The sequence below is a fragment of the Eublepharis macularius genome, chromosome 7 (genome assembly GCF_028583425.1).
Source record: "Eublepharis macularius isolate TG4126 chromosome 7, MPM_Emac_v1.0, whole genome shotgun sequence".
Lineage (NCBI taxonomy): Eukaryota > Metazoa > Chordata > Lepidosauria > Squamata > Eublepharidae > Eublepharis > Eublepharis macularius.
The window spans coordinates 126,533,643-126,561,636 of NC_072796.1; the positions used below are offsets into that span (position 1 = coordinate 126,533,643).

The following is a 27,994-nucleotide window of genomic DNA, read 5'->3' on the forward strand; positions in this document are numbered from 1 at the left end:
CTCCCATTTCTTCTCCATTGTTATTGGAATCTTCAGTTAAAATTAGTTTAGCCATAGCTCCTTTCTCCCCATTTTCTAGACTGGCAATTCCACAAACTCTGTGTATCAGTGTACCATCAAAGGGGCTGAAGTACAACTTGGGAAGAAAAAATATCCTCTATTGGGATTAGAGCTGGGCATGAACTGAAATACAAACTGAAGTTCATCACAAACCGAGACAGTTTATGGTTCGTGAACTGGCAGTTTGCGGGAGTTTATTTCTCACAAACCGTTATGAATTTTAGCCTGGTTCATTTGGTTTATATTTTGGTTTGTCACTGCAGACAGCCTGGCACCGATCAATCAGTTTCCTAGGCAATGGGGGAGGGGATGGGCTGAACGAACTGGTTTGCAAACCGGGGCAAGTTTGCAAAAGTTTGTGGTTCATGAAACTCAACGAATCACGAACCGCACAGTTCGGAATTTTCCCCATTCGTGCACATCTCTAATTGGGATTCATCACTCTGTGCTAAGGATCCCAGGTCCCCCAGTGGGGGCAGAGGATCCCCTGCTTCCACCCTCTGCTCCAGCTACGACTCACCTGGCTGATGTGGGGAAAAGGTGGGGGAACAGGCCTCCTGGGTGTGCACCTGGGACAGTGTGATGATGTCATCATGTCGTACTGGAAGCAGTCCCACACTTTGCAGGAGGTTGATTTGGTCCCCAAACAGGCCAAATTGGGCTTGTTTGAGGCCCAAATAACCCCACTGCAAAGCGCAGAAGGGAAATCAGGTGATGGTTGGAAGGGAAGAATGAGTTAAGAAGTAACTTTTTGAGAGTGTGGGGACACGTGTGTGTTTATAGTAGGGAAAGAGTTGGAAGAAAGGAATAGGTTGTTTATGCTTGAGAGAGAGAATGGGAGAAGTGATAGCAGCCAGAGGCTAGGAGAAGGTTAAAATAAATGGGGCATGAGGGACTGCGGGTCAGTGATAGAGTTCTTGTTTTTGCATGCTGAAGGTCCAAGGTTCATACTTTGGCATCTCCATTTAAAAGAAAAGATCTTTCTCTGCTTGAGAGCTGCTGCCAATCAAAGCAGAAGACACTGAGCTATGTGGACCAATGGTCTGCCTCTGTGTAAGGCAGCTTCATATATTCATATGAGGTCAACAAAAGAGCTCATCAAGTAAGACAGGTGCAAAAGAGGGAAATCAGTGGGCTTAGACAGGAGTAACTGTGCTTAGGATTGCACTGTAAAGTTGGTGTGGATCAGGGTTGCGTGGCAGTGTCACTCATGTGGGCAGAGAAGGAGGCAAAGAATGGATAAGAGACAGGTTATACACATTAGTGTTTAGAATGAGATGTGTGGAAGGAGAGACCTCTGAAAGAGAGGGAGGCAAGAAAACCAGGTTGGAAGGACGACAAGATTAGTGATTGGTTCCTGGGCATTGGAGCGGAAGTTCCAAAGGGATGAGGTAGGGGTAGGGTTGCCGCCTACAAGTTGAGAAATTCTGGAGATTTTTGGGGGTGGAGCCTAGAGAGGGCGGAATTTGACGAGGGGAGGGACCTCAGCCGGGTGTAATGCCGTAGAATCCGCCCTCCAGAGCAGCCATTTTCTCCAAGGGAATGCATCTCTACGGCCTGGAGATTAGCTGTAATTCTGGGAGATCTTCAGCCACCACCTGGAGGCTGTTAACCCTAGGTAGGGGTGCAGGTAGTAATGAACAAAGAGAGAGAGAGAGAGAGAGAGAGAGAGAGAGAGAGAGAGAGAGAGAGAGAGAGAGAGAGAGAGGGTGCGTAGGTGCTGTTATATGAAAAAGAGTGCCAAAAAGTCAAGGGAACAAAAATGATTCGATTGAAAGGGGAAGAAAAACTGAATTGAGGACATCCTGATGTGCAGCTACTGAGAGTATGGGATAGTCACGAATAAACAGCCAAGCAAGATGGCTGCACCAGTCACCAAGACAAAAGAAGGCAAAGACAGATGCTGATAGTACAATGGGAAAGTGAAAATTTGTTGATGGAATACTAAAAAGCCCCTCTGTGTTTCTCCGCATCTTTGTTGGGAGATCTGAAACATGATATAAAAGGAATAAATACATTCTATTAACAGTCAAAATACAAGGTATTAAAACACATTAGAAGAAACCTGAATGAATGAGAACAAATGAGAATATTACATACTTTGAAAAAACACCTCATACGTGCTTTGATGTACAGTAAATTGTGCTACAATAGAGCTGTTAGTTTTAAGATACTCCAAGCCTCTGTATACCTTGTAAACCTTTTGTTAATTTCTGTCCCCTCAAGTAGAGAATGCCATTTTGTATTTTGCAGCAGCTGTGGCTGCTAATTCCATCCTTACTTAAAAAAAAACAAATCTTTTATTATTGAACAAAATCCAGCTTTTAAAAAAGAAACAGCTCAATTGGACCTTGAATATCATTGTGTACAGGGCTTTTTTTCAGCAGGAACGCGGTGGAATGGAGTTCCGGAACCTCTTGAAAATGGTCACATGGCTGGTGGCCCCAGCCCCTGATCTCCAGACAGAGGGGAGTTGAGATTGCCCTCCACACCGCTGAGCGGCGCGGAGGGCAATCTAAACTCCCCTTTGTCTGGAGATCAGGGGGCGAGGCCACCAGCCATGTGACCATTTTCTCCGAGGGCAACCCACTGAGTTCCACCACCTCTTTTCCCAGAAAAAAAGCCCTGATCGTGTTTGTAATATTACTCAGCTTCAGTTATGTAGAATATATTCACTCTTCTTTGCTTAGATATTTTTGCTAATCTTGTGACTATATATTTAAAAAAGGACAGTTGAGTTGTTGCTCGTTTCACATATCAAGTTCAAGTTCTTGAGTTTTACCCTCAGGCTTTGTTCTCATTCAAGTTCTACCAGTGACTCATTTTATAGCTAGAAGGGAAGTCACTTAAAATGCCTCAGTTTCCCATCTGAATATGTAGAATCCTCCCTTATCAGTTCTTTCATAAATGCCGATTGCAGTGTGTTCATTCTTGTTCATTTTCGTGAATATGACAGTTATTACTGCTTTAAAAAAAATAAAGCTTGATAAAATTTACTACATTATATGCTGTAAGCATGTCTTACGGCTGCCTGTTAATGCTATTTGGCTAGACCAGGGAACGCCAATGTCTAGATTTCCATGGGCGACTATATTTTTCAGACTCTTGACTGGGGAACCGTCCAATTCCTTCATGGATAGTCTGACTCTATAAAATAATTGGCATCACGTCACATCAAGAGCGGAGTGTGATTTCTGTTCCCTCAGAATGAACTTGGATGGCATGAGTCATTATTTGAAGGTCTGAGCAGTAGATAGTGGCTGAAAAGCACTGGTGTTCTCAGTATGGGCTTGAGATACTAATGCAGTAACATATATATGTTACAAATGAGACATTGCTTGCTTTTCCTTACAAATAACAACAACAATAACATTTGATTTTATATACTGCCTTTCAAGACACTTAGTGCGGTGTGTCATTATTATCCTCATGACAATCACCCTGTGAGGTGGGTGGGGCTGAGAGAGCTCGGAGAGAGCTGTGACTGACCCAAAGTCACTCAACTGGCTTCAAGCGGTGGAGTGGGGAATCAAACCTGGCTCTCCAAATTCGAGTCCTGCCACTCTTAATCACTACACCAAACTGGCTCTCACCAAATGAGAAATATGAACAAAATTCTGTGTTACACTTTGGCTCACATTTGGTTGTAGGAATGCTAGCCACCCTGGTGGGAGCAGGGGATCCCCTACCCCTACCTTTAACCCCCCCTCAGCCCCACTCAACTGGCCAGTAGGGAGGAAAGGAGTGGGGAAGCAGGCTGGAAGTCGCTGGAGCATACAGTGAAATGGTGCGCATGTGCACTCCCAAGGCCCCAGTGACGCACTTCCAGTTAAAAACTGGAAGCAACGGGGTCTCAGCAGGCCACATTGGCCCCAAGCATAGCAAAAATGCTCTGTTTGGGGCCTGCTTTACCCCTTCTCAGACCCTGTCACTTCCATTTTTCGACAGGAAGTGATGTCATTGAGGCCTCCAGAGCAAGGAACGTGGATTGGGCCCCTATAACCCCCCGCCCCCTGCTTTTGACGTTCAGGGGCTTGCAATCCTATTTGGCAGTGCATGTATAACTGTAATGAATGCATTCACCACATGAACATCCACCCCCCCCCCTTCCCTTCTGTTGTCTTCCTTAGGTCAGATTTCCATTTGTAATTTGCTTGGAGCCAGGGACTCGTCCTTTGTACTCCAAAACAGGCTGTGCATGTTAATAGTGCTTTATGAATACCAATAGCCCGTGGGGTGGGTCAAGTCTGCATTGCCAGTTGGCTTGTTGCTGGGAGGGGTCTATATGTATGGATACAACAAGATAGGGGGAACATTGCTTCTCTGGTTTAGGCCAGTTTCCTGCCATCTTTGCAGCTGGTGTAAATGCACATGCCAAGCATCCACAGCAAAGATGGCGCTTGCTTACTTTGGCTCAGCTGGCTTTGTGTGGTAGATAGCCATTCCTACAGGGTCTTGTTTGAGTTTAGATCCAGAGGAGTTAGCCATGTTAGTCTGTAGTAGCAAAATAGAAAAGAGTCCAGTAGCACCTTTGAGACTAACCAACTTTATTGTAGCCTAAGCTTCTGAGAACCACAGTTCTCTTCGTCAGGTGCAGAACTGTGGTTCTCGAAAGCTTATGCTACAGTAAAGTTGGTTAGTCTTAAAGGTGCTACTGGACTCTTTTCTTGTTTGAGTTTGTACCGCTGGGCATACATTACAGCTTTGACGTTATGAAGGGTCACCTGAGAATTCTTCCTCCTGCTCTGCTCCTGAAACAGGTATGCAGTATTGCGGGGTGGGGGGGACGACCTGGAAGTGCTAGTGGAAGAGAGGAAAACAGATGACCCTTGACTCGCCTGCCATGCCCAGCATATTGGTGATCACGTTACTAGTTTTGGACAATAATTGATAATCCTTTTCCTTAGGGACAGCGCTTTCCTCTTTCACAGGAAACTGTCCCCTGAGGCAAGAGGCTCTAGGCTAGAGGAAGAATCGGAGAAAAGTGGCATCCCAGATTCTGTAGGACCCAACCCAACATTTGCATGTTGAGCAAAGTTCAAAACGAGGCTGCTATTGATTTTTCTTACCTAGAACTTTTTTGCCACACGGTGGTGCAATTTCCATCTTCATAGATGAGCCTAGTTACTTAGGTGCCTAGTTACTTACCAGTTGGTGTTTGGAACGATGGATGAATTCTATAGCCGAAGATGTTACCATTTTGTTTTGCATTTTTAAAAATTCTCTGATGCTCTTCTGTGCAGTACATAAACATTCATACAAAAAAAGGACAAAATTTTTCATACAAAAAAATTGAGGAAAATAGTACACAACGGAGCTAGCCCTGTGAATGTCTTCTCAGAAGCAAGATCCTACTACGTTCAGTGGGACTTGCTTCCAGATAAATGTCCTTACAATTGTAGTGTAAATCAATTAAGGAAGTGATGTGTGTCTAATTATGAGATAATCTATTTTAAATCCTTTTTCCTGGCCTTAAGGTTGGCTTTTTCCCGGAATAGTCATTCTTTATAATCAGTTGTTCAATTAAAGTGAACGTTCTGTTTTTTTTTGTACATGAACTTTTTAATCACAGCTGCACTACACCATGTTTTTTTTAATAGACTTCTTCTGGGTAAATATGTTATTGCATAGGTGTGAAAACACAACGTTGTCCTTGGGTAAAAAGAATTGTGAAAGTTGTGATGAGAAATTGTTGACTTTAGCAAGGCTGCTGTGCTGTTTCAAAATGGTTCTTATCCACAGGGAGCCAACATGGCAGGGAGAAGAATTAAGACTAGAAAGGTGGCAACGACAAGCAATGTCTTTTGTGTTGTGGAACCTTTACGGTGGAATTCCATGCCCAGACTTATTTGCTTTTTATTTCTGCTACCTAAACGGAACGGCGCCGTGCTTTTCAAAATCACCTTGTGGTAATTTAGCATGCTTAATATGTTTTGATTTTTTGCTCTTGTGGTTTTATGCTGTCGTTTGTTTTGTAAGCTATCTCGACAGTTCCTTCCATGTCAAAACGGGGCCTAACGGCCTCCCCCTTCCACATGCACTCTAATTCTTCTCTGGTGTCACGAGGGAGGTAAAAACGCAGTGGCAATTCCAGTGGCTGAATAGCTGGTTATGTTGTATGAATGTCGTAACAGAAACCAGCACAGCATATAAACTTCCTCAGCATGAGTGTTAATTAAGTGTCCCTTCCCTACCTCTTGATTGCTTTTCTGCTTCTGTCTCAGTCCTCAGAACTGAGGAAGAGACAGTGATGTTTCTAAAGCTCAGACCCTGGAGACGATCAGATATCATAGTGTGGTGTGCACATTAAAAAACTCAAGCCAGGGAGCTAACGCATGCAATCATATGCTTAGCTTTGTATTTGCCTGTGTGCTTCCCTGTTGGTAGAGCTGCCTTTCTTCAAATCTAAATCGTTCTCTTCTGCAACACTGTGTAGGTGTTGAGTGATATTATAAGGAGTCTATTTCACCCACTCTCATCAATTTCAAGGCATCTAATGGGTAAAAGCTTGACCTTGTTAATTCTGAATCAGTCTTTCTGTGACAACATGTGGGAGTTGAGTAATAGAGTAAAGAGGCCACTTCATCCAATCTCATTAGTTTCGAGGCTACTTTGGAGCTTAATGAAGCAAGTAGGAACCACCTGACAGGAAAACGTTCTCGGCCTCCTTGGCCTGGAGGATGTCAGCTGACCTGGGTTGAAAGGACACCACGAGGGAGGCACGGACAGGACATGCTGGGGCTAATGATGTGGAAGCTGTGAAGTGCTGAGTGGGCAGGTCTTCGTGGTTGGAAATAATTGGCCAGATCAATCTCTTAGGGAGTCTGACTGCGATTCCACCTGTACGCAAGTGGTAAATTATCACTCAGATGGAGCCAGGCCTTTTCAGGAACTCTATAAACAGAAGTAGAATCCTGTCCATCCTTTGGGCCACTCGGCCCCTGCTGAGCTGGTCACTTGGCCCCTGCTGAATTTGTCCACCCTAGGGTTGCCAGCCTCCAGGTGGTAGCTGGAGATCTCCTGGAATCACGACTGATCTCCAGTCCACAGAGATCAGTTCACTTGGAGCAAATGGCTACTTTGGAGAGTGGACTCTATGAAATTATACCATGCTGAGGTCCTTTCCCTCCCCAACCCCTGCTTTCTCCAGGTTCAACCCCCAAATCTCCAGGAATTTCCCAACTTGGATCTGGCAACCCTAGTCCACCCTCAGGCTATACACAGCAATGGCGCTGACTCATAACAAAAAGTAGGCCATGAACTACCTTAGTGGTTCCATAGAACAGCTGCTCATTTCCTGCTGCTGGAATTGCTGGTTCAAGAAGACCCCTGGCTGTTATACTCTGGATTAATCCTTATGTTAAATAACTCTGCATTTAGGAGCTGACACTGTTGTGCCTGCCTCTCATAGGTGGGAAGGGCACCCCTGGGGTTGGGTAGCGAGCATGTATTATAAACACCCTCCTGAAGGTGTGGACTTGGCCAGGCCCGTGCTTTGATGGGACACTTTCTGGGAATCCTATGGGTGCCACCTTGAGGATGTGAGGGAAGAAAAGTATGAGGGAAAATGCACTAATTAAGGGGAGGGGGACTCACGGGAGGAGTTGAACGGATAAGAATGTGATTAGTTAAACCAAGGCCAGGACATTTTGCCCCTCACATGATCCCCTCCCTTCACAAAGCCTGACATAATTCTATTAATCATGGCAGGTGAGGGCTCTAAGCAAAAGGGCCTGGATTTCTGTGTGCTGTCGCAATTCTGACAGTCAGCTGTGCCCACAACACAATCATATCACATGTCACCCTTCTCTGCTTCCTTCTCTCCTTCCCACCTACTCACAATCTACCTTTTTTTGTCCCCCCCCATCTTCAGCCACATTTATTATTTATTTACTTCATTTATACCCTGCCTTTTCCAACAGTGGGGACCCCTAAACAGGTTAGAGCATTCTTCTCTATTTTATACTCAGAAGGACCCTGTGAATAGGGGCAGGTTGTGAGTGAAAAACCCTCGAAAGAAGTCCCTCTCCCAGTAGCCTTGGTCTTGCCATCCCAAGGAAGGGAGAGAAGAGGCAGCCTGCCTAACCAATTGGCCTAAGGTGAAGGGGAGGCCAGCCATTGCCCCACTGCTATGGTGGGAGGTCTCCCTCCAGCAGCCATTATTATTTGGAGTGGTAGAATTTTTTTTTAAAGGTTGCCATCGTGCACATCACTACAGTTTCAGTGAAAACTCAGAAGTGGCATAAGGTAGCTCTAGAAATTGCAGGAAACTCTGTGGTTTTAAGGTTTGTTGCAGCACACCTGATATTGCTCCCTCTATCTTTTCCCCCAAACCTCCTGTCAGTTGCTGGATAAAGCCCATTGAGAGATCTGGATCTCTTGCATAATTTGTAGCTCAGTTTTCAGAATGCAGAGTTCCGTATCGAATATCCACCTGCATGTCTGCTCGGCGAAATAACTGATACAAAGCTCTTATACAAGTGTTGTCAGTGACAACCGCTCAGAACTCTTTTCCTGTGGGAAATAACTGTTGTCTTTTTAGAGGACCTCTACAAGGTGAGTGATATGCAGTTCTGCAAATGTTTTGCATCATGAAGTTTGATCGTGGATGTAGTCCCAACTTCTTTCAAGGCAATCTGGACAGGTCAAGACCCCTGCCTAGAATTAGCCCAGATACGCCATAGTGGGCAAGATGGTCAGCAACTTCACATATGTAAGGCTTGCGATTTGATATATTGGAGTTAGCTGAAATCAATAGCCCCGCCCAAGAGATCTGTGCAAGAGAACTTTATGTGGTCTGGGTGTTATCGTAACGGTAGCCACCACAGCTATGTGGGAGTGTTGCTGCCTTTGAAGGGGGTTTCGAACAAATATATCTGTTGCATGCAAGCAGGCTCCAGAATGTGCAATAGGAAATCAGGGTGGATGGAAGCCAAGATGTAAACAAATGAATAATATCAGCAGAAATGAATTTTCAAGATCGAGCCTCAGATATAGTATTTTAACAGTTGAGGTGTGCTTTGAAATATAATATTCTTGGGTTATGAATTCTTCCTTACAACAAGAGCAAGACTTGGGTCCAGTAGTACCTTAAAGACCAATTTTATTTCCAGGGTATGATCTTTCGAGAAAAAAGGGAGCTTTGGCTCTCGAAATCTAGTTGGTCTTTAAGATGCTGCTGGACCCAGATCTTGCCTTCCTACTACAAACCGACAGGTCTACTCACCTGAAACTTCTGTACAACAAGTTTCCCCTTTTCAAAGGTTCTGTTCTGATAATTTTGTTGAACTTCAGGGTCATGCCTTTGAGTCATTTTTAAAAAAAAGAAACTCTGAAACAAGTTATTTCTGGGAAAGATTAAAATTGTGAAATCATACGTCTTAAAAAAGAGATGAAACATGCTGATACCACAAATTTGAACTGATATAAGAGCCATTCTACCTCCCCAGGGAATCCTGGGAACTGTAGTTCTGTATGGAGAGCTGAAATTCGCAGTACTCCTGCCAAGCTAAAATTCCTAGCTTAGATTTATTTATTTTAATTTGAAGCACCTGCGTCAAAGGCAAAATCCTTCATACTTCAGCTCTTGGTGTAGTTTTGGCTATGTAATCTAGATTATGAAGCAGACAAGAATCACAAAGACACGACTGGTTTATGTCACACCCTTTTAAAAATTGGTAGCAAACCTATTAATATCAACAGGATTTCAGTCCAGTGGCTCCTTAGAGAGCAACAAAATTTTTAGGGTATACGTTTTCGAGAGTCAAAGCTTTGGGTATCTTCAGGTATCTACAGAAGGGAGCTCTAACTCTCAAAAGCTTATATCCTGAAAATCTTGTTGCTCTCTAAGGCGCCACTGGACTCAAATCCTTCTGTTGTACTGCAGACCAACATGGCTACATACCTAAGCTTTCCCACTGAGGCTGAACATAGATTACACAATAAAAAACAATCCCGTAAGGTGAGTATAATGGAAACAACAAATAGGGCAATGAAACCGGAATGCAAGGTTAAGAACAACAGTATAGAATATGCAACGAACGATGCAGTGAATTGCCTAAAATGTTACAGATTCCCTTTACAGAAACGCCTTCTCTCTCACCCTCCATTTTTTAGATAACCACAGGACTTGTTGCTATACCTTTTAGCTCAAATGATGTTGATGCTAGAGATTAAAGCTGCTTAAAAAAAATATCAAAAATCATAATGAGATTCTCAGTCTACCGAATTGTATGCCTCTGTTTCATGTTTGCACATTGTGGCTGTGGAAGCTGTACAGTGGGTGCCAGACTAAACTGGCAGTTCCTATTGATTCACACTTCCTGTTGCAGATTCCCTGTCATGTCATTCATCACGGTGCCCTATCCACCCCAGAGCAGCATTTTATAGAGATCAGTGGGTTGCTGTGGGAGGGAGGAGGCAGAAACGTTCTGCTCCACTGAGGGCCAAACTACAAGTGACAAATGATACAGGTTGGACACTTGTCAGCTTCCCTCAAGTTTTGATGGGAAATGTAGGCAGCTTGGTGGAATGTTGGAGAAGTGACAGTTGAAAAGTCCATTGGACAGCAGTCAGAGAGCCAAGCTGCAAGACCAGAACGCCTACATTTCCCATCAAAACTTGAGGGAAGCTGACAAGTGTCCAACCTGTGTCATTCGTCACTTGTAGCTTGGCCCTGATAGAAAACTTAGTTTGGATCTAACCCATGCACATGTCCTTATAAACAAGTATGACCCACCATTTGAGAAACTAATGGGACAATTTTCCAGTCTCCCATGATGTTCTGGTGTTGGCCCTCATCGTTCAACCAAAGACTTCAAAGGGAGAATTCATTGTGAAACTGATGAATGACAATTGATCAGGAAGTTTTATACTATTTAGTTAAGGCTCAATGTGGTTATTGTTTCCTCTGACACAAGAGGTATTATGTTGGTTTCCAGAACAGCATTTTCATAAAGAGATTAGAACCATCATAGAATGGAAAGGATCAGGAGGGTGCCTTTATAATGGCATTGCTTTGTAGTCTTGTATTCTGGGAATCGTTACCCCACTGTCTTCTGACTTTGTAATTCCACTTTCTAGACTGTTTATATACCTCGCCTTAGACAATGTGTTGTTCGCATCGTTTTCTAACTCTGTAATCCTAGACATATTGCATCGTTCATTGTTTGTCTTATTATATCTGATTGCATCATTTCTTATGCTGTAATGCGCCTTGAGTCTCAATGAGAAAGGCAAGCTATAAATCAATCCATTAATCCTAGGAAGAATATACTGTCACTTGTCACTGTTGAGAATCGCCGTTGCTTACCTGTATACATCAGAGTTTTGTAAAGAAGTATAATGGACTATGTGACTTAACATTTAAAATCCTTTCAGTCTCATTGCTGACATTTTTTTACCTTTATGTCTCCGTATTATATGCACACCTGCCAACTGAAGATCAGCTATCTCCAGAATAGGAACTATCTTGCGGGTTGCCCCAGGATACAATCCTATCTCCTATGTTATTCAACCTCTACATAAAGCCCTTTAGGAGGACTCATTCACAGCAATGGAGAGGGATGCCATCAATATGCAGATGACACCCAACTCTATATCTCGCTATTCTCACTATATATCACAGGATGCAGTAGAAATCTTGGATCGCTGCTTGACTGCTGTAGTCAAATGGCTGAAAACGAACAAATAGAAATTGAACCCAGACAAAATGGAAGTGATGCTTGTTGGGAAGGCAGAGATCTTGAAGGACATTGTACTCCCCACTTTCAGTGGAGTTCATCTGACCCTTGTGGACTTGGTTAAGAGCCTGGGGGTTATACCGGATCCAGCACTACTACTAGAAAAGCAAGTTAAGGCAGCGACATAAAATGCTTTCTACACCCTCACTCTAGCCTGGAAGATGGCTTCCTACCTCAGCATGGCCTACCTGGCCACCTGGATTTGTGCTATGGTAACATCAAGACTTGACTATTGTAATGCATTATACATAGGTTTCCCATTTAAGTTAACTAGGAGACTCCAATTGGTGCCAAACGCTGCAGCTCAGCTATTATCATGAGTGAGCAGGAGCATGAATATCACTCCCATCCTGCAGTCACTCTGTTGGCTACTTATTAGTTACCGGGCTCAGTTCAAGGTATAAAAGCTCTTTATGGCCTTGTTCCAGCATACCTACAGAACTTCCTCTCTCCCTATGTTCCCCCACAGCAGCTTCACTCATCTGGACAGGCTGTCCTGCAGGTACCACCCTGCACATGGGCGAAATCAACAGCTGCCCATACACACGCATTCTCTGTGGTGTCCCCTACCCTGTGGAACGGCCTGCCTGAGGAGGTCAAGACAACCCTTATTCTCCTGGCTTTCTGTAAACGATGCAAAACCGAACTATTCAAAAAGGCTTTTTACTCAAATGGGAGGGCTGTATTTTAGGGTGGGGGTCTCAGATGCTTCACTAACGAGTTAGGGACCACAGACTTCACCACTATGTTGCTTTACGTCCTATCTGTTGCTTTTAAGTACGTGCTCCTATGTGCTACCTATGCTTCAAGTATGATCCTACTGGATCCTACTGTGTTGTCTAATGTTAGTCCTAGAATTGCTTATGCTCTGTTTCAGCATTTCTTCAACTCTGCGTTGGCTTCTTGCTAATGCTATGTCTGTGTGAACTTATATTTATTTACCCTATGGCATTGTTCATGGAAATGTCCTTGATACTGATTGTACTAATCTCACACAGTGTAATCCACCTTGAGTCTCAGTGAGAAAGGCGGATTATAAATGACATAAATAAATAAAATAGCCTGTGAAGTAGACTGCAGATAGCAAAAAGCTTTGGCTGCAACAGAGTTCTTAGCCTTCAAGATGACAGATGACTCTCTTTAAGTTTTGCTGCATCAGACAAACACAACCACCTCTGTGGCATTTGGGACTTTCTGGTGAAAGATGACAAAGACTGTTCTTCAGATGTACATAGGTCCTGATAATTAATTCTTTTCCTTTCTCTTCCCTTTTTATTTCCTCCTGTATGTGGTGTGAGAAAAACAGAGAGTGTCTTAAGAATCCTCCCTAGAGAGTAGATTGTGTATAGCTCATTCTCCCCCCACATGACTGTGAGCAGAATAAGTTCTGCAAGGGTAGATACTAATCTTTCTTAGGTTGGATCGATGTGATGTTTACCCTGAAGCATACACAACCTTACGCACCTAGAAATTAAAGAGCTAGGAGGACTCTGGCGAGCATCTTTTGAAATTAGCAACTGAGGCATGGTGGGTGGGAGGTTGAGACCGGAAGAATGCAGGTAAGAAATAATGAGTTAATATCCTACACGGCTCAGTTGGGTCCCACCTGTTTGTCCTTCCTTTTCTTTCTCCATTAAGATCAGCAACAATTACATTCCATGCTCGACATGCCAGAGGGGTTTCAAGCAAGACAATATTCTCTACAGATCTGATGAGAATCTTAGAGCGTATTGAGTGGTGACCTCTTCCTCTTTTTTCCTTCCATCCTTTTAATTATGTTGTTTGTTTGTTTTTTTTTAAAAAGATGTAGGTCAGCAAAGTTTTGTGTACTATTGTGGATATGATTCATTTCAGCCCTGGGGAGGTGTGGGAGGGTTGCTTGCTACATAAACCTTTCCTGTGAATCATGAGAAGAGGAGATCTGTTGGGTCAGCCTTGAGAGTGAAGTTCTTCTTCCACAAGGGCAGGAGGGGAATAATGACCCCCACAACCTTCCTGTGTGATGGTTGTTTTCAGAGGAATTGTGGAAAATTTAGCTAATTCCGTTCAAGAAACTATGATAATGTTGCAGCTTCTGAGACACACATCAAAGTTTGGAGCTATGTGTAGTAAAGATTCTAGGTGCCAGTGAGTGACACAAAGTACAATCCCAGGAGATTGGGGATGAGGGACTGCCACGGGCTTCTCTTGCCTCTGTCTTCAGCCCATAACTCTTTAGCATCTCCATCCCCCTGTCTTTCCTTCTTAAATCTCATGGCTGCCCCCCCCACAAGCTTTGGAACATGAGGTGATGTCTTTCCTGAAGTTCACTTCTGCTTCACCCACAACCCGATTGCTGACTCTCTAAAGTGATGCTACGCAGTTACCATTTTAAGAGTGTCGTCCCCAAATGGGTGCTGAACATAACAGCAGTTGTATGACTAAGAATGATCTAGCGTAACTGTATTTAAGAAGAGGATAAACATCAGATTTTCTAAATGTGGCGGGGGTGGTTTTAAATACATATTTGCTGCCCTTAATTTATTTTTTATTTTATTGAATTTATAGTCCGCTCTCCCTGCAAGCAGTATCAGAGTGATCAGGGCCGGCGCCACCGGTGAGGCGGGTGCTGCGGGGCTGAAGGGGGCACCGGAGGGGGTGCCGAGGGCGGAGGCGCGCCACGCCGCCCCCAGCCAGCCCCGCGCTGCCACCGCCGCTGCCACCCCCCCCCCCAGGCGAGTGCAGCAGCAGTGAGCCAGGGATGGCAGGTGGCTGGGGTGGCGTGTGGAGCGCTGGCCCATGCCGCTGGCATCACTGTGTGATGACGTCATCACGTGATGATGTCTTCGTGCAGTCCGGTGTGCGCGCACACTGTGCGCGCGCACGAGGGTGGCCTCAGGCACCAGTAACCCTGGCGCTGGGGCTGAGAGTAATTAACAGTAACAGACAAATATGTAAGAGGATAAAACAATTGTATAAAGCAGAATAAAATCATCAATATTACAATTTCGTACATATTGCATAACCCAGTCTTCAAAACCTGTGGGCCAGGGTGGCCAGCTGTCAGATGGATAACGGAATCAAGGGGGCACAACGCCCCCCTCGGTGGAGGCTGGTTGGGTGATTTGCTCACCTCAACGACCATACGCCTGGCGGAACATCTCCGTCCTACAGGTGCAGCGAAACGATAAGTCCTGCTGGGCCTGAGTTTCTACTGACAGAGAATTCCCCAGGTTGGTGTCAGGGCTGAAACAGCTTGTTTTGGTCTGAAGCAGAAGTGTCAAAATTATTTCTTTACCTGTCCATAGTTGACTGGCTTTTTTGGAACACAGTGCCACCTAGGGATGGAATAATAACATTACAGTAAGGTTCCCATTATAAATACCAACAGCAGTTTGGCTCCTAAAGTGCAAACAATATTCAAATCATATTAATGACCAGAAGAGCTGGTGTGGTGTAGTGCTTAGAGTGCTGGACTAGGCTCTGGAATACCTGGGCTCAGGTGATTACTCTGCCATGAACCTTGCTGGGTGACTTTGGGCCTGTGACTATTCTGAAGCCATGGAAAAATATAATCTTTCCTGTATTCTTTTCGGAGAAAAAAAAGGAAATTGGGGGGGAAATTGAAATATATGTAATACTTTCCTATCAAACTTAAACTTCTTTTAGTGATTGAACAACATAAAATGTATCATTTATAATTTAGTCAGCATATAAAATTGTACTATTTGGCACATGTATGGAATTTATAAATATCTTGAAATATCTTATTTTCTATAAGAAGAATTGAAAATATGCCCAATATTTGAATAAGAGTTGCAAACTGCTGCCCCCTTTGCTGTCATAGCACATGTATTCTACTTCTTGCTGTCTGAGTTGTAGGAAAAAATGAAATTTAAAATCAGAAAGTATATTTGTACAGAAACAGTCTCATATAGCCACAATAAACAAGATTACCAAAATACTTGGATACTTAAATCCTCGAACTCCTGAATAATGTATAATAATTAAAGATATTACAGCATATTATTTGTTGCTGATATTATAGCATGTCGCTGAGAAGGAGCTGGATATGTTTAGCCTGAAGAGGAGATGACTAAGAGATGATATGATAGCCATCTTCAAGTATTTGCAAGACTGTCACATAGAGGATGGAGTGGAGTTGTTCTCTGATGCCCCAGAAGGTTGGACCAGAACCAGTGGGTTAAAATTAAAGCAAAAGAGTTCATATTAGAAAGAACTTCCTGACAGAGCAGTTCTTCAGTGGAACAGGCTTCCTTGGAAAGTGGTGGACTATCCTTCTTTGAAGGTTTTTAAGCTGTGGCTAGATGGCCATCTGACAGCAATGCTGATTCTATATGACTTAGTATGAACTCTATATGACTTAGTATGAACTCTCTCGTGAGAGGGAGGGCAGGAAGGGAGGTGCTAGTACTTGGCTTTCGTGGCCCTTTCTTATATGCCCATCATAATGCCAATAGCTACTGCGGTCAGGAAGGAATTTTCCTCCAGGCCAGATTGGCCCAGGGATCCTGGAGGTTTTCTGCCTTCCTCAGGGCATAGAGCAGCGGTCACTGGACGGAGGAGTGTGTGGGAGGGGAGGTAGCTGTGAATTTCCTGCATCATGCAGGGGGGGTGGACTAGATGACCCTTGAGGAGTCCCTTCCAGCTCTATGTTTCTACTTTTCTATAATTCACATTTAAAACAAATCATGAAAAGAATGTGTATGTCTAGAGAGTTCCCCTCCTCCCACTTCCCAAAATTTCTCAATATTTATGTTGCATAATATTGAGAAATTCCTCAGAAATTTTAATGATGTACAATTGGCATGATTGAAATGCTTTGAAACATGAAGTTTTTCGCACGCAAAAAGAGAAAATATTTCCCATGAGGTTTTCCCCCAATACTCTCCCAAATTTCCAAGCTGAACCAGTTTTCTGTGGGAAAAGTGGGGAAAAGCACCCCCTCCCCCATTTTTTCTAGGTTCTCACAGCCCTATCTTGCTCATTGTAGCTGCTAATATCAGAACAAATCACACCCTTACAGATGTTAGTGACTTCAGTTACATCAACTTACAACATTCTCTCCTCTTCCAGCTGCGACCTTGTGATGAAAATTAGGCTGAGAAATAGTGACTGGCCCAAGGTCACCCAGCAAGCTTCCCTGACAGAGTGAGGATTCGAACGTAGGGCTCAGAGATCCTTGTCCAATTCTCAAGCTACTATATCTTGCTGGGAAATTTCTTCAAGGTTGACCCTGGATTGGGCAGCAGTTGTGTGCGGCATTATCTCAAGCAAGATTGGTGTAGTGATTATGGTGCTAGGAAGACCCAGTTCAAATCCCTACTCTTCCCTGAAAGCTTTTGATAATCTTGAGACGGTTCGCTGCCTGTAAGCCTAAAACTTACCTCACAGGGTGGTTTTGAGACTAAATTGGAGGATGGGAGAAACACATACACAACACTGAGCACTTCAGAGCAAAGAGGGGATAGAAATAGGATAGATGTCATTAGTGTGGAAGGGAGAGCTGCCAGATCACTGGAATAATAGAAGAACCAACTCTTTTTTAAAAAAAAATATTTAAAACATAACACAGTCATTAATCCATATGGTTAATAAAGCTAAAAATTACCCAGCAGATCAAAAATATCTAAAACATCAATTAAATTATTATGAACTACCTACCAATGAAGATCACATATAAAACAATAATTTAACACAAATATAAAAATCCATTCGCCAGATCCAAACAATTTTGGTAAAAGGGATTGCTTGGCAAAACATGATATTCCATCAGATGTTCAAATATACAATACCATGTCTGCATGAACTTTTCTACTGAGTTATTATTAGTTGGCATGTCTAAATTGACCGCAATTTTATGCATAATTAAATAATCCCGAAGACATCTTCTCCAGTCACTAACCATAGAGGTATGACTATTTCTCCAATCTAATGCAATTCCAACACGCGCCGTGGCTCGTACTAGTGACATAACTTCTAATTCGGTTTTTGTACAAGTAGAAGAGGGCCAAAAATCCAAGAGTGCCGTTTCCAGAAGAAAAGGTAAGTTTTGTTTAGCAGTCTGGTTGATTTCTCTAAATATATCTTTCCAATATTTATTAATGATTTCACAAGACCACCAACAGTGCGATAGAACCAACTATTAAAAAGGAGTTTTAAAATGGTGAGCTACATTAGTTAGCGACCACCCTCCACATACCTGGTGGTATACGAGAGGGCTGAAAACCTCCTGCTCTGCATGTATGCTTCCTATAGAGTTTTCAACCTTTCCAAAACTGGAACCTGCCAGGATGCATGAGTCATGTGACAGGAAGAGGGGGAGCTAGAATTATGGCCTCACTAGTTTCAAGACAGACCAAGGGAGGTGGAGAGTGGAGACAGGAAACAGATGCCAAACGCCAGGCAGTCTATTGTAGTGAGGAACTAGTCCATGCTCAAAGCCATGGAGGAATCTTATTGACCCCTAAGTGACCTCACCACATTGTCTTGCAGCTCCTCTGAAGTGGGTTGAAAGATTACCATCCTAGAAGGCATTTGTTTGGGAATTGCAGGTGGAGGATTATAGCTTTGAATGTTCCTTCCCATTAAAATAATAATAAAAAATAATACATGCAAAATAAAAACTCGCACAGCCAGGGAAAGTGTTCCCCCTTCTCTGGCTTTGCTTGTTGTGCTGGCTTTCTTTTTGCAGAGGGTTTTTGACATGCGGAGCATTCCTAAATGTACACCAACATTTACAAGTTGAAGTGGTTTAGTCTGGTTCATCACCTCAGCGTTCTACCACCTTATTCTTCTGCTGGTGCAAACCAGGTCTAGGCAATGGGTAGTTTTTTGGACTTAATTTTACCTCCTTGCGTCTTAAAAACCTTTCTTTTTCGTCGAGCAACTAGAAATACAAATAGTTGGAAGTGTCTACTTTGAGCCATTTCAACACATTAAACGTGGCAGTAAAATTCTAGATCGTACCATATCAGAATGCAGATGTTAGGATGACAGGGCCATATTTTATTACTGCTTTCTTACATAAAAAAGCTACTTGGAGTAGCAGAGGAATGCACTTTGCCTTTAAGTGTTAGCTTATTGAACAGTCCTTTAAGTGTGGGAGCAAAATATGACCTCCTGCCCATAGTCTGGGAAGCGCCAAAGCTCAGTGATTGAGCGTCTACTTTGCATGCAGACGGTCTCAGGTTCATTCCCTGCCATTTTCAGTAAAAAGGATCTGGTGATGTGAAAGACCTGCTGAGCCTCTGGAGAGCTGCTGCCAGTCACAGTAGGCCATACAGACCTTGATAGATAGACTTCCCAGTTGCCACTGGTGGCGGGCGCTCTCCTCCGTTGCCTGCCAATTGCTGGTGATTGGCAGGAGGGGGCAAATCCTCCGGCAGTCGCCCGCCACCAGCAGGCAACCCTGGAAAGCGCGCACCAGGGGAATGAATGCTCCTGGGGGGCTCGCTGATGTCACTTCCCAAAGTGTGTGATGATGTCACTTCCCGAACTGACATCATCGCACAAGCTCTGGGAGCAAAAGATGCTCAGGAAGCACAAGGTAAGTTCTAGGTCCACCCCCTCCCATTGGGAGGGTATAGGGACCTGGGAACCCTATTGATAGACCAATAGGGTTCACAGGAGTCCACCAGTGGCGGGAAAACTCCCATCAGTTTGTGAATTGTTGGTGATTAGCGGGAGGTGGCAAGCCCCCGTTGATCATCCCCCACTGGTAGGCAGCCCAGGAAACGTGCGCCGTGCGTGCTCCCAGCTAAGCACAATGACATCACTTCCAAAAGAGACATCATTGCAGTGGCTGTGGGGGGGGGGGGGCTTCTGCACTTTGTGCAGGGGTGATTTGGGCCCCGAAGTGGCTGATTCTTAATCAGTTGGTCCAATGTGAAGCTTCTGGGGTCACTTCCAGAAGAATTCCGCTCCCCTCTCCCCCGGCGGCTGGTTACCTGGCAACTCTATAGAACAGTGACAGTTTAAGGTGGATTCAACGATACACAACAGAATTCTGTCACCTCTTTGAACAAGTTCTCTGGTTACCTGACAGAAGGAGAGCTGTTTTGGGATTGCTGAGTTCTGGGCTAACGGCAGAATCCTTAGACTGTGTGAGGGGGCTCCCCATGGCACGGTGCTGCAGTTAGGGCTGGTTCTCTGCCCACGTTGCCGGGTGACTGACTGACTGGGATGGGATAAGAAATGAGAAGGCCCAGGGTAAGCAGGTAATTTTCTCTGTTGCTCACCGCTGCTCTGTGCAGCAGCAGGGTGAAAATAAATAAAAGTAAGGCTCCGGCCTAGTTGTTGGCATGTCACATCAGGAGTACAACCAGAAGTAACAGAAGACTATGGGACATCAGATAGCTCATAGTCATATTTTTATTTATTTCCTGACCCCCTCCCCCAGTTTCCAGGTTCAGCCTGGAAACCCTAGCCTGGTGTGGGAGAGAAAATGAGGGGGGTGAAAACAACATTTCCCCCTTTTTTTTTCTTCCCAGGGCTTTTTCCAAGGAAAAAAGTGAAGAATTCGGGAGAGCTCTAAAAAATTGTTAATTTTTTCCCCTTTTGTAATGGGTGAAATACTTTTTAAGTCAAGGTTTTTGTCACTGCAGCATTAGATAGTTGTAATTCCTATACAATGTATTTTCAAGGATAAATTTATTGTTCAAATATGAATAATGTTGGCAACAATTAGGGTTGCCAGGTCCCTTGAGTCCCCTGGTGGGGGATTGGGAGCCTGGCACTTACCCTCTGAAGTCTTCCATGCAACTCTGGCATGCGCGATGACGTCACCTCCGGGAAGTGATGTCATCACACGGGTCAAAGGGCGGCCCAGCATATGCTCCTGCACTCGCCAAAGGGCTGAATTGCTTCCCCGCAGGCCCGATTTGGCCCCAAATGGGCCTGTTGTGGGGTGCAGGTGCATGCCGCGGCAGGGTGTGGGGGCACGCTGCGCTGCTGAGGGGGCACCCTGGGGGCATGCCCCCTGCTGGCTAGGTAAGTGGGGTTGGGGGGGGGAGGAGGTGGGAGCAGGGGATCCCCTTCCCCGGGCGGGGGATTGGCAAGCCTAGCAACAATTAATATACTATAATCATAATACATTATTCAAGAGTTCAAGGTTTTCATTTTTATATCATTTAACTTGATATTCAAATATCCTGGAGGTCACAGAATCACAGAGTTGGAAGGGGCCATACAGACCTTCTAGTCCAACCCCCTGCCCAATGCAGGATGTGCCTAAAGCATCCCTGACAACAAATACTCATCCAGCCTCTTCTTGAAAACTGCCAGTGAAGGGGAGCTCACCACCTCCCTAGGCAGCTGATTCCACCTTTGAACGACTCTGACCATGAAAGAGTTTTTCCTAATATTCAGCCGGTACTTTTCTGCATGTAATTTAAGTCTATTGCTTCGGGTCCTATCCTCTGCTGCCAACTGGAACAGCTCCTTGCCCTCCTCCAAATGACAGCCTTTCAAATGTTTAAAGAGAGCAATCATGCCCCCCCTCAATCTCTTCTCCAAACTAAACATTCCCAAGGCCCTCAGCCTTTCCTCGTAGGGCTCAGATCTCCAGACCCCTGATCATTCTTGTTACTTTCTTCTGCGCCCTCTCGATTTTGTCCACATCCTTTTTGAAGTGGTCCTATCTGTTGTGACTGTATGAGACTGTTTCCGTCCAAATAATACACTTTCTTTTCCTTATTACAAAATTTGATGTTTCAGGTTTCTTTTTTTCCCTTCTTTTCAGGTATCAAAAATTAAGAGTCATATTCCAGATTTCCCCCATTTTTTCCACCAAATTTTTTCTTTTAAAAAATGGGGGAAAAAATGACTACAACATCATAATTTCTGGAAATTTCACCTCTTTTGGTGGAACAGTGGAAAGGGTGAAGATTTGTAGGGGAAGCTTGGGTTGTTGCGGTACAGAAGGACGAATTTGGCCCCACTTTAGGTTGATGCTAGTGTGAGCAAGAGCTGCAGTATAGATTCCTCCCCCATGGCCCTTGGTTGGTCATGTTTTCCCAGTGGCACAGGAAGTAGCAGAGCTGCAGATAACTCTGTCTCTCTTCTGAGATGTTGCTGTGACTAGAGAAAGATGATACTTGGCCTTTTTTACAAAGCTCAAGGCAGTTTTAAAGAGGGATTGCTGTTCGGTTTTGTGTACATTGGTTTCACTTTCACTTCTAGGTAACAGATTGTGCAGGTTTTTGTTCTCTTTAGAAAACCTGCAAAACCTTTTGACCAGAAATGACTGTAAGATACGATTTGTGTGTGTATATGTATGGGTACCACATTAAAGCAGTGCCAGACTCAAAATTACTTTTGAAAGTTGTCTGTATGTAGCCTTTTCCTTTGTAACTACTGAGTTGCTCTTGTATGTACATATGAAGGTGAGCCAGACAATTGGTCTAAGAGTGTCAGTATATTCTAATGTGAGTGGCAGGAGAATCTCTGGGATCCCGAACCAAGGTCTTTTGCATCACCTACAACCTGATCCTTTGAGCTGGACATTCTGGGGATTGAACTGGTGTCCTGCATTGCTGCCTGCTCTGTGCCTGATCCCAGCTGGGTGAAGGTGGGGGGGCGGGCATTGCCACCTGCTTCACACCTGATCCCAGCTGGGTGAAGTTGAGGGGCGGGCATTGCCACCTACTCCGCTCCTGATCCCAACTGGGTGAAGGCGGGGTGGGCATTGCCACCTGCTGCGCTCCTGAACCCAGCTGGATAACGGTGGGGAGTTAGGCATTGCCACCTACTCCGCTCCTGATCCCAGCTGGGTGAAGGTGGGGGGTTGGCATTGCTGCCTACTCTGTGCCTGATCCCAGCCTGGGCTTCCTGTCGCATTGCGCTCTCTGGAGGAACGGGCTGCCTCGTCTGGGCTTCCCTCCACGGCAGCGCCATCTGGAGGTGCACCAAGGTAGGAAGTGAGTTGTCAGGAACACAGCCTTTTTTATAGTAGGATGTTTTAACATAAAATGAAGTGTAATTCATTGATATTGGAATTCAAACACTGGCTGGAAAAATGCTTCAAAACCAAAAGCAAACGCACCCAAGATTTCCTGTGTGGCCAGGGCATGGATTCCAAGAAGGATGAGATCTCTGCCTCCTGTCACTGCTCCAAATCTTCAGCAGAGTCAAGAGAGCAGTCACAAGCATCTCTTTCCAAGATCAGCATCATGCAAGCAGGGTTGCAGTCAATTAAATGTGGCTTGCTCAAACGTGTGAGGTAATGCAGTTTGGCATTTGTTACTGGCTGCTTGTGATGTTGTAGCCTTGCTAGGGAGGAATTGCCGTGGTTGAGAATTGGGGCCAGAAGGGAAGGATTGCACAACTGAATGAGGAGATAACTCTTGACTTTTGGACTGCTTACATGTCCTTTCTGTGAAAGCAATACCGGGTTATATGTTGCAATGGCCGAGGTGGGTGAAATCAAACTAGAAGACAGGCAGAATGACTTTTAAAAGAATGATATATCATGTCTTTGAAAACCTTCATTTATTTATTCATTTATAATGTATATAAGAAGTCAATAAATAAATAAAAAATTTCATAGTTTTAGGGGTGCTCTTGAACCCAGGCCTACTGTTGGATAAGCAGGTGGCAGCTGTGGACAGGAGTGCTTTTTACCAACTTTGTCTAGTTAGCCAGCTGTGTCCTTTCCTGGGCAGAAAATATATGGTTACTGTGGTGCCTGCCCTGGTTACATTAAGAATAGATTACTGTAATGTGCTCTGCGTGGGGCTGTTTTAATTGTTGTTCTTATGACTTTGTATGTTTTTAAAGCTCTAATTCTAACTCTTTTATTTATGAGAGCCAGTTTGGTGTAGTGGTTAAGAGCCAGTTTGGTGTAGTGGTTAAGAGCGCGGGACTCTAATCTGCAGAGCCGGGTTTGATTCCCCACTCCTCCACTTGAAGCCAGCTGGGTGACCTTAGGTCAGTCACAGCTCTCTCAGAGCTCTCTCAGCCCCACCCACCTCACAGGGTGATTATTGTTGTGGGGATAATAATAACATACTTTGTAAACCGCTCTGAGTGGGTGTTAAGTCATCCTGAAGGGCGGTATATAAATCGAATGTTATTGTTGTCGCTGTTATTATTATTATGTATTTTGGTTGATTTTAATGGCTTTGTAATGTGATTTTAGTATGTATGTTTTAATTTGTTAGTCGTCTTGCTGGCCCACAGGAAGGCAGGACATAAATTTTGTTAAATAAAAATAAATAAAAGAGGATTTCTCAAAGATGTTATATAGCATTGTTTCTCCTTTAAACAATAAATTACGTCCCTCTTTTCATTTGTTTATTGACTTCATTTGTACCTCATTTTTCTCCCGAATAAGTGCCCAAAGTGGCTCATGACATTCTCCCATTCTCCACTGTTATTCTCACAACAATCCTGTGAGGTAGATTATGCTGCGTGTGTGTGTGTGACTGGCCCAAGGCCACCCAGCAAGCTTTCATGGCAAAGCGGGGATTCGATTCTGTATCTCTCAGATCCTAGTCCGATGCTCTGACCATTACACCATGCTGGCTCTCTTTTGGGGGTTTGCTTAATTTCCATGTGCTCCACTCAAACATGCCTCCATTATTTCCTGTGAATTAGAAAATACTGAGTCAGTTCTTGTAATTTTCTCATGGTAGCATTTATGGGGAAGGGGGCTAATTGTAGTCTGTAGTACAGTTCAGTGAGAGAGGGCATTTGTGTTTCCATTAAATATTTCTAAGGCAATATGATGAATCACTAAGTACAACTTCTGCACAAAATGCCCTGATTGCCTAATGACTAGGTGTTGGTAACTGAAATTAGACATACACACCAAACATTCTCCCTCTCTCTCACAATCTCGCTTGCATAAAATTAGGGTGGTGTCTCTCTGAGTAACACATGTGCTGAGGTTTCCCAAGAACTGTAAAAATGGCTTTTGATTACAAAACAGGTTAAAAATATAACTTGTGCGTTAAAGAACCTGGGAAACATCTGTCACAGTTAATAGGTATGTTGTCAAAGAGGATGACTGGTTGTATGATGAAGGATATGAATAAAAAGGTCTTTTGGGAAGGGGGAGATGGTTAACAAATGTTTCTAGGGTTGCCAGCTATAGCTTGGTAAATTCCCGGAGATTTGGGGGAAGCAACTAGGTGGGAGGATAGGGTTGGGAGAGGGACTTCAGCAGGGAATAATGCCATATAGTCCAGCCTCTAAAGCAGCCATTTTCTCCAGGGGAATTGATCTCTGTTACTTGGTGATCAGTTGTAATTCTGGGAGAGCTCCAAGATCCTTCTGGAGGCTGGCAATCCAAGAGGTTTCAGAATAAAACTACCAAGAGCCAGAGGGGAATAAAGAAGAGGAAGTCAAATTTGAGATGCCCCACATGGCTGTAAGGTTCACTGGATTACCTTGGGTTAGCTGCTTTCCCTTTGCCTGACCTACCTCCCAATGTGTTTCTGAGAGTATAATGGTGGTGGAAGAACTATGTATGCTACCCTGAGAGTCTTAGAGCCAAGCTACAAGTGACGCCTGACACAGGTTGGACACTTGCCAGCTTCCCTCAAGTTTTGATGGGAAATGTAGGCAGCTTGGCGGAATGTTGGACAAGTGACAGTTGAAAAGTCCATTGAACCACAGTCAGAGAGCCAAGCTGCAAGACCAGAATGAATGGAGACCCCATGGAGTCATAGTCTCTTTCAGCCTAACCTGTCTTGTAGAGTTGTAATGATTAAAAAATGCAGGGGAGAAATTATATTGTAAGCTGCTCTGAGTCCCCACTGGGGAGAAAAACTGTGTACAAATATTTTAAACAATTAATTTTAAAAATGAACATGCTGCAGTGTGCATGTCTTCCCCCCCCCCGCCATAAATTGATTAGTATTTGCTCTGCCGTCCTGCCCCATATTTCTGATCAGATTCTGAAATGTGGCAAGATTCTGATAATTTGACCAGAATCATGCCATTTTATCGATATTTCACAGGGGTGCCAGGTCCCCTCTCAAACCGGGGGGAGTGGGTGTGTGGGACACAGGGTGTGTGACCTGTATGCGTGCACTTGTGTCCTGGTCTGATGACATCGTTTCTGCCACGGGTTGCTCCAGGGATAATTCGGTAAAAATCAGCCCCGAATATAGTTTTGGGGAGCTTATTTTTACTGAATCAGCCCTGGCGAGACTGTCGCTTCTGGGTCATGCTGGTATTGACATAATTGGCCTATCCTGTCCTGCATGCCCCCCATTTTCCTTCTATTTCCCACTCCTGCCAGGTGAGCAGTGGCTGGAGGTGGAGGGCAAGCAACATATTACTTCAGTACCGTGGTAAGTGGAGCAGATGACTTGTTCTTGTACTGAATCACACCATTGGATAACCAGTACGGAATCTTCTTCCTAGGCCAGGGGTAGCTCTCTGGGATCTCAGACCGAGAGGTTTTTCACAAGATCTGCTTCCTGTGATCCGGTCATGGGAAGGGCCAGGGATGAATCCCTGAGATCTTGTGAATATAAAGCTTGTGCGTTTTCATCGATTATGATTGAGCAATGTCTTCGTCAGTGGCATGGCATTCCCGTTTGGGTATCTTTGCCTGAAATATAAAGTAGGTAAAAGGTGTCTTTGCCTGAAATATAAAGTGTCTGCTAGATTTAAAATCAGAACTGGAAGGAAAATCTATTTCTTGAGCTGCTTTCCTCACCCAAAAGTTAAGGAGAAAGGAAGCTGTCCAGTTTGTGTGTTGTGACTGGGTGGCATGCCCTTCAGTTTAGCTCTGCCGGTTTACTTTGGAGCACAGAGGCAAAATTTTAATCCATGATTCTAACCAAACACATGAACTTGCTGTATTCTGAACCAGCCCTTGGCCCAGCAAGGTCGGTATTGTCTACTCAGACTGGCAGCAGCTCTCCAGGGTCTCAGGTAGGAATCTTTCACATCACCTACCACCTGCTCCTTTTAGCTGGAGTTGCCGGGGATTGAACCTGAGACCTTCTGCTTGCCAAGCAGATGCTGTACCAGTGAGTGACAGCTTTGGACTGCAGTCCTGCTGTGCCTCGAGGGAATGGGATGTGGAGTGACCCCACATTTTATTTATGATTTATTTCAGTTACAGTCTGCCTTTCTCAGAGACCATTCTGGCCCTCTCCTCTCTGGTGCTGCCCACTGTGTCCCCTGCAACAGAATAATTCATATGCGTGGCAAAGGGGTTCGCTTTCTTGGGAGCAGCTTGTTCTAACCTAGGCTTGCAACATGCATGGCTTTCTTGGAAGATATAGCAGTAGACTCGAGAGGAAGAGGGTATTGGTGTTAGAAAGGCAAAGCAAGCAGACGGATGCTTCTAAGTAAGCGTGGGAGGGGACCTGTTTTACATTCACTACCTGCAGGGCTTTTTTTCAGGGGGAACGCGGGGGAACGGAGTTCCGGAACCTCTTTAAAATGGTCACATGGCTGGTGGCCCCGCCCCCTGATCTCCAGACAGAGGGGAGTTTAGATTGCTCTCAGGGGCGCGGAGGGCAGTCTCAACTCCCCTCTGTCTGGAGATCAGGGGGCGGGGCCACCAGCCATGTGACCATTTTCTCCGAGGGTAACCCACTGAGTTCCACCACCTCTTTTCCCATAAAAAAAGCCCTGCCTACCTGGCAGTGTTGCTTGGCATACTTTTGGTACAGCGGCATCTCATGTGGCACACAAATAGCAGGCTTGTAATGCAGAATTAAAGTGCTGATAATGCTCGTATTTAGCACAAGTCAAGCACTCATAATATTCATATTTACTGCGAGTCAAATATCCTTACCTTGAAATTCTTTCAACATTTACAATTCATAACAAGACACATTGTGAGTTCAAGGCCCTGCTTTCGGGGTCAACGACGTTCGTCAGACCAGGCAGCTGAGAGACTGGTACTCTCGGTTGGCTCATGCTCACAACTTGGATTACTTTAATCCTGTCTAAGCAGCAGGAGGCAAAGTCCTTCCTTCCTTCCTGATACTTGAAATTGACTTGAAGCTTTTAAAATGGCACAGCCGTTTAAAGAGCTGTGCCCTGGCCTTGGCCCTCCTTGGCAATCCAAGAATCTAATCATCTTTGTGAAAGCACTGTGAAGTTGCTTAGCCGATGCGTCTGCCTCTCGCTGCAGGACAGTTCTCAAATAAATAGCATTACGGGAATGTGTGTGCCAAAGCATTCGAGTTTAAAACTCTAAAGGGAGTTTGTAATTAGGGGCT

At 44.5% G+C, this 27,994-nt stretch overlaps 1 protein-coding gene across 1 annotated transcript in view; it reads left to right on the forward strand.

Moving 5' to 3' along the window:
* Positions 1–27,994, forward strand: part of NSMCE2 (NSE2 (MMS21) homolog, SMC5-SMC6 complex SUMO ligase) — a 277,066-nt gene that overhangs the window by 19,151 nt on the left and 229,921 nt on the right. The gene's annotated exons all lie outside the window — the stretch shown is intronic.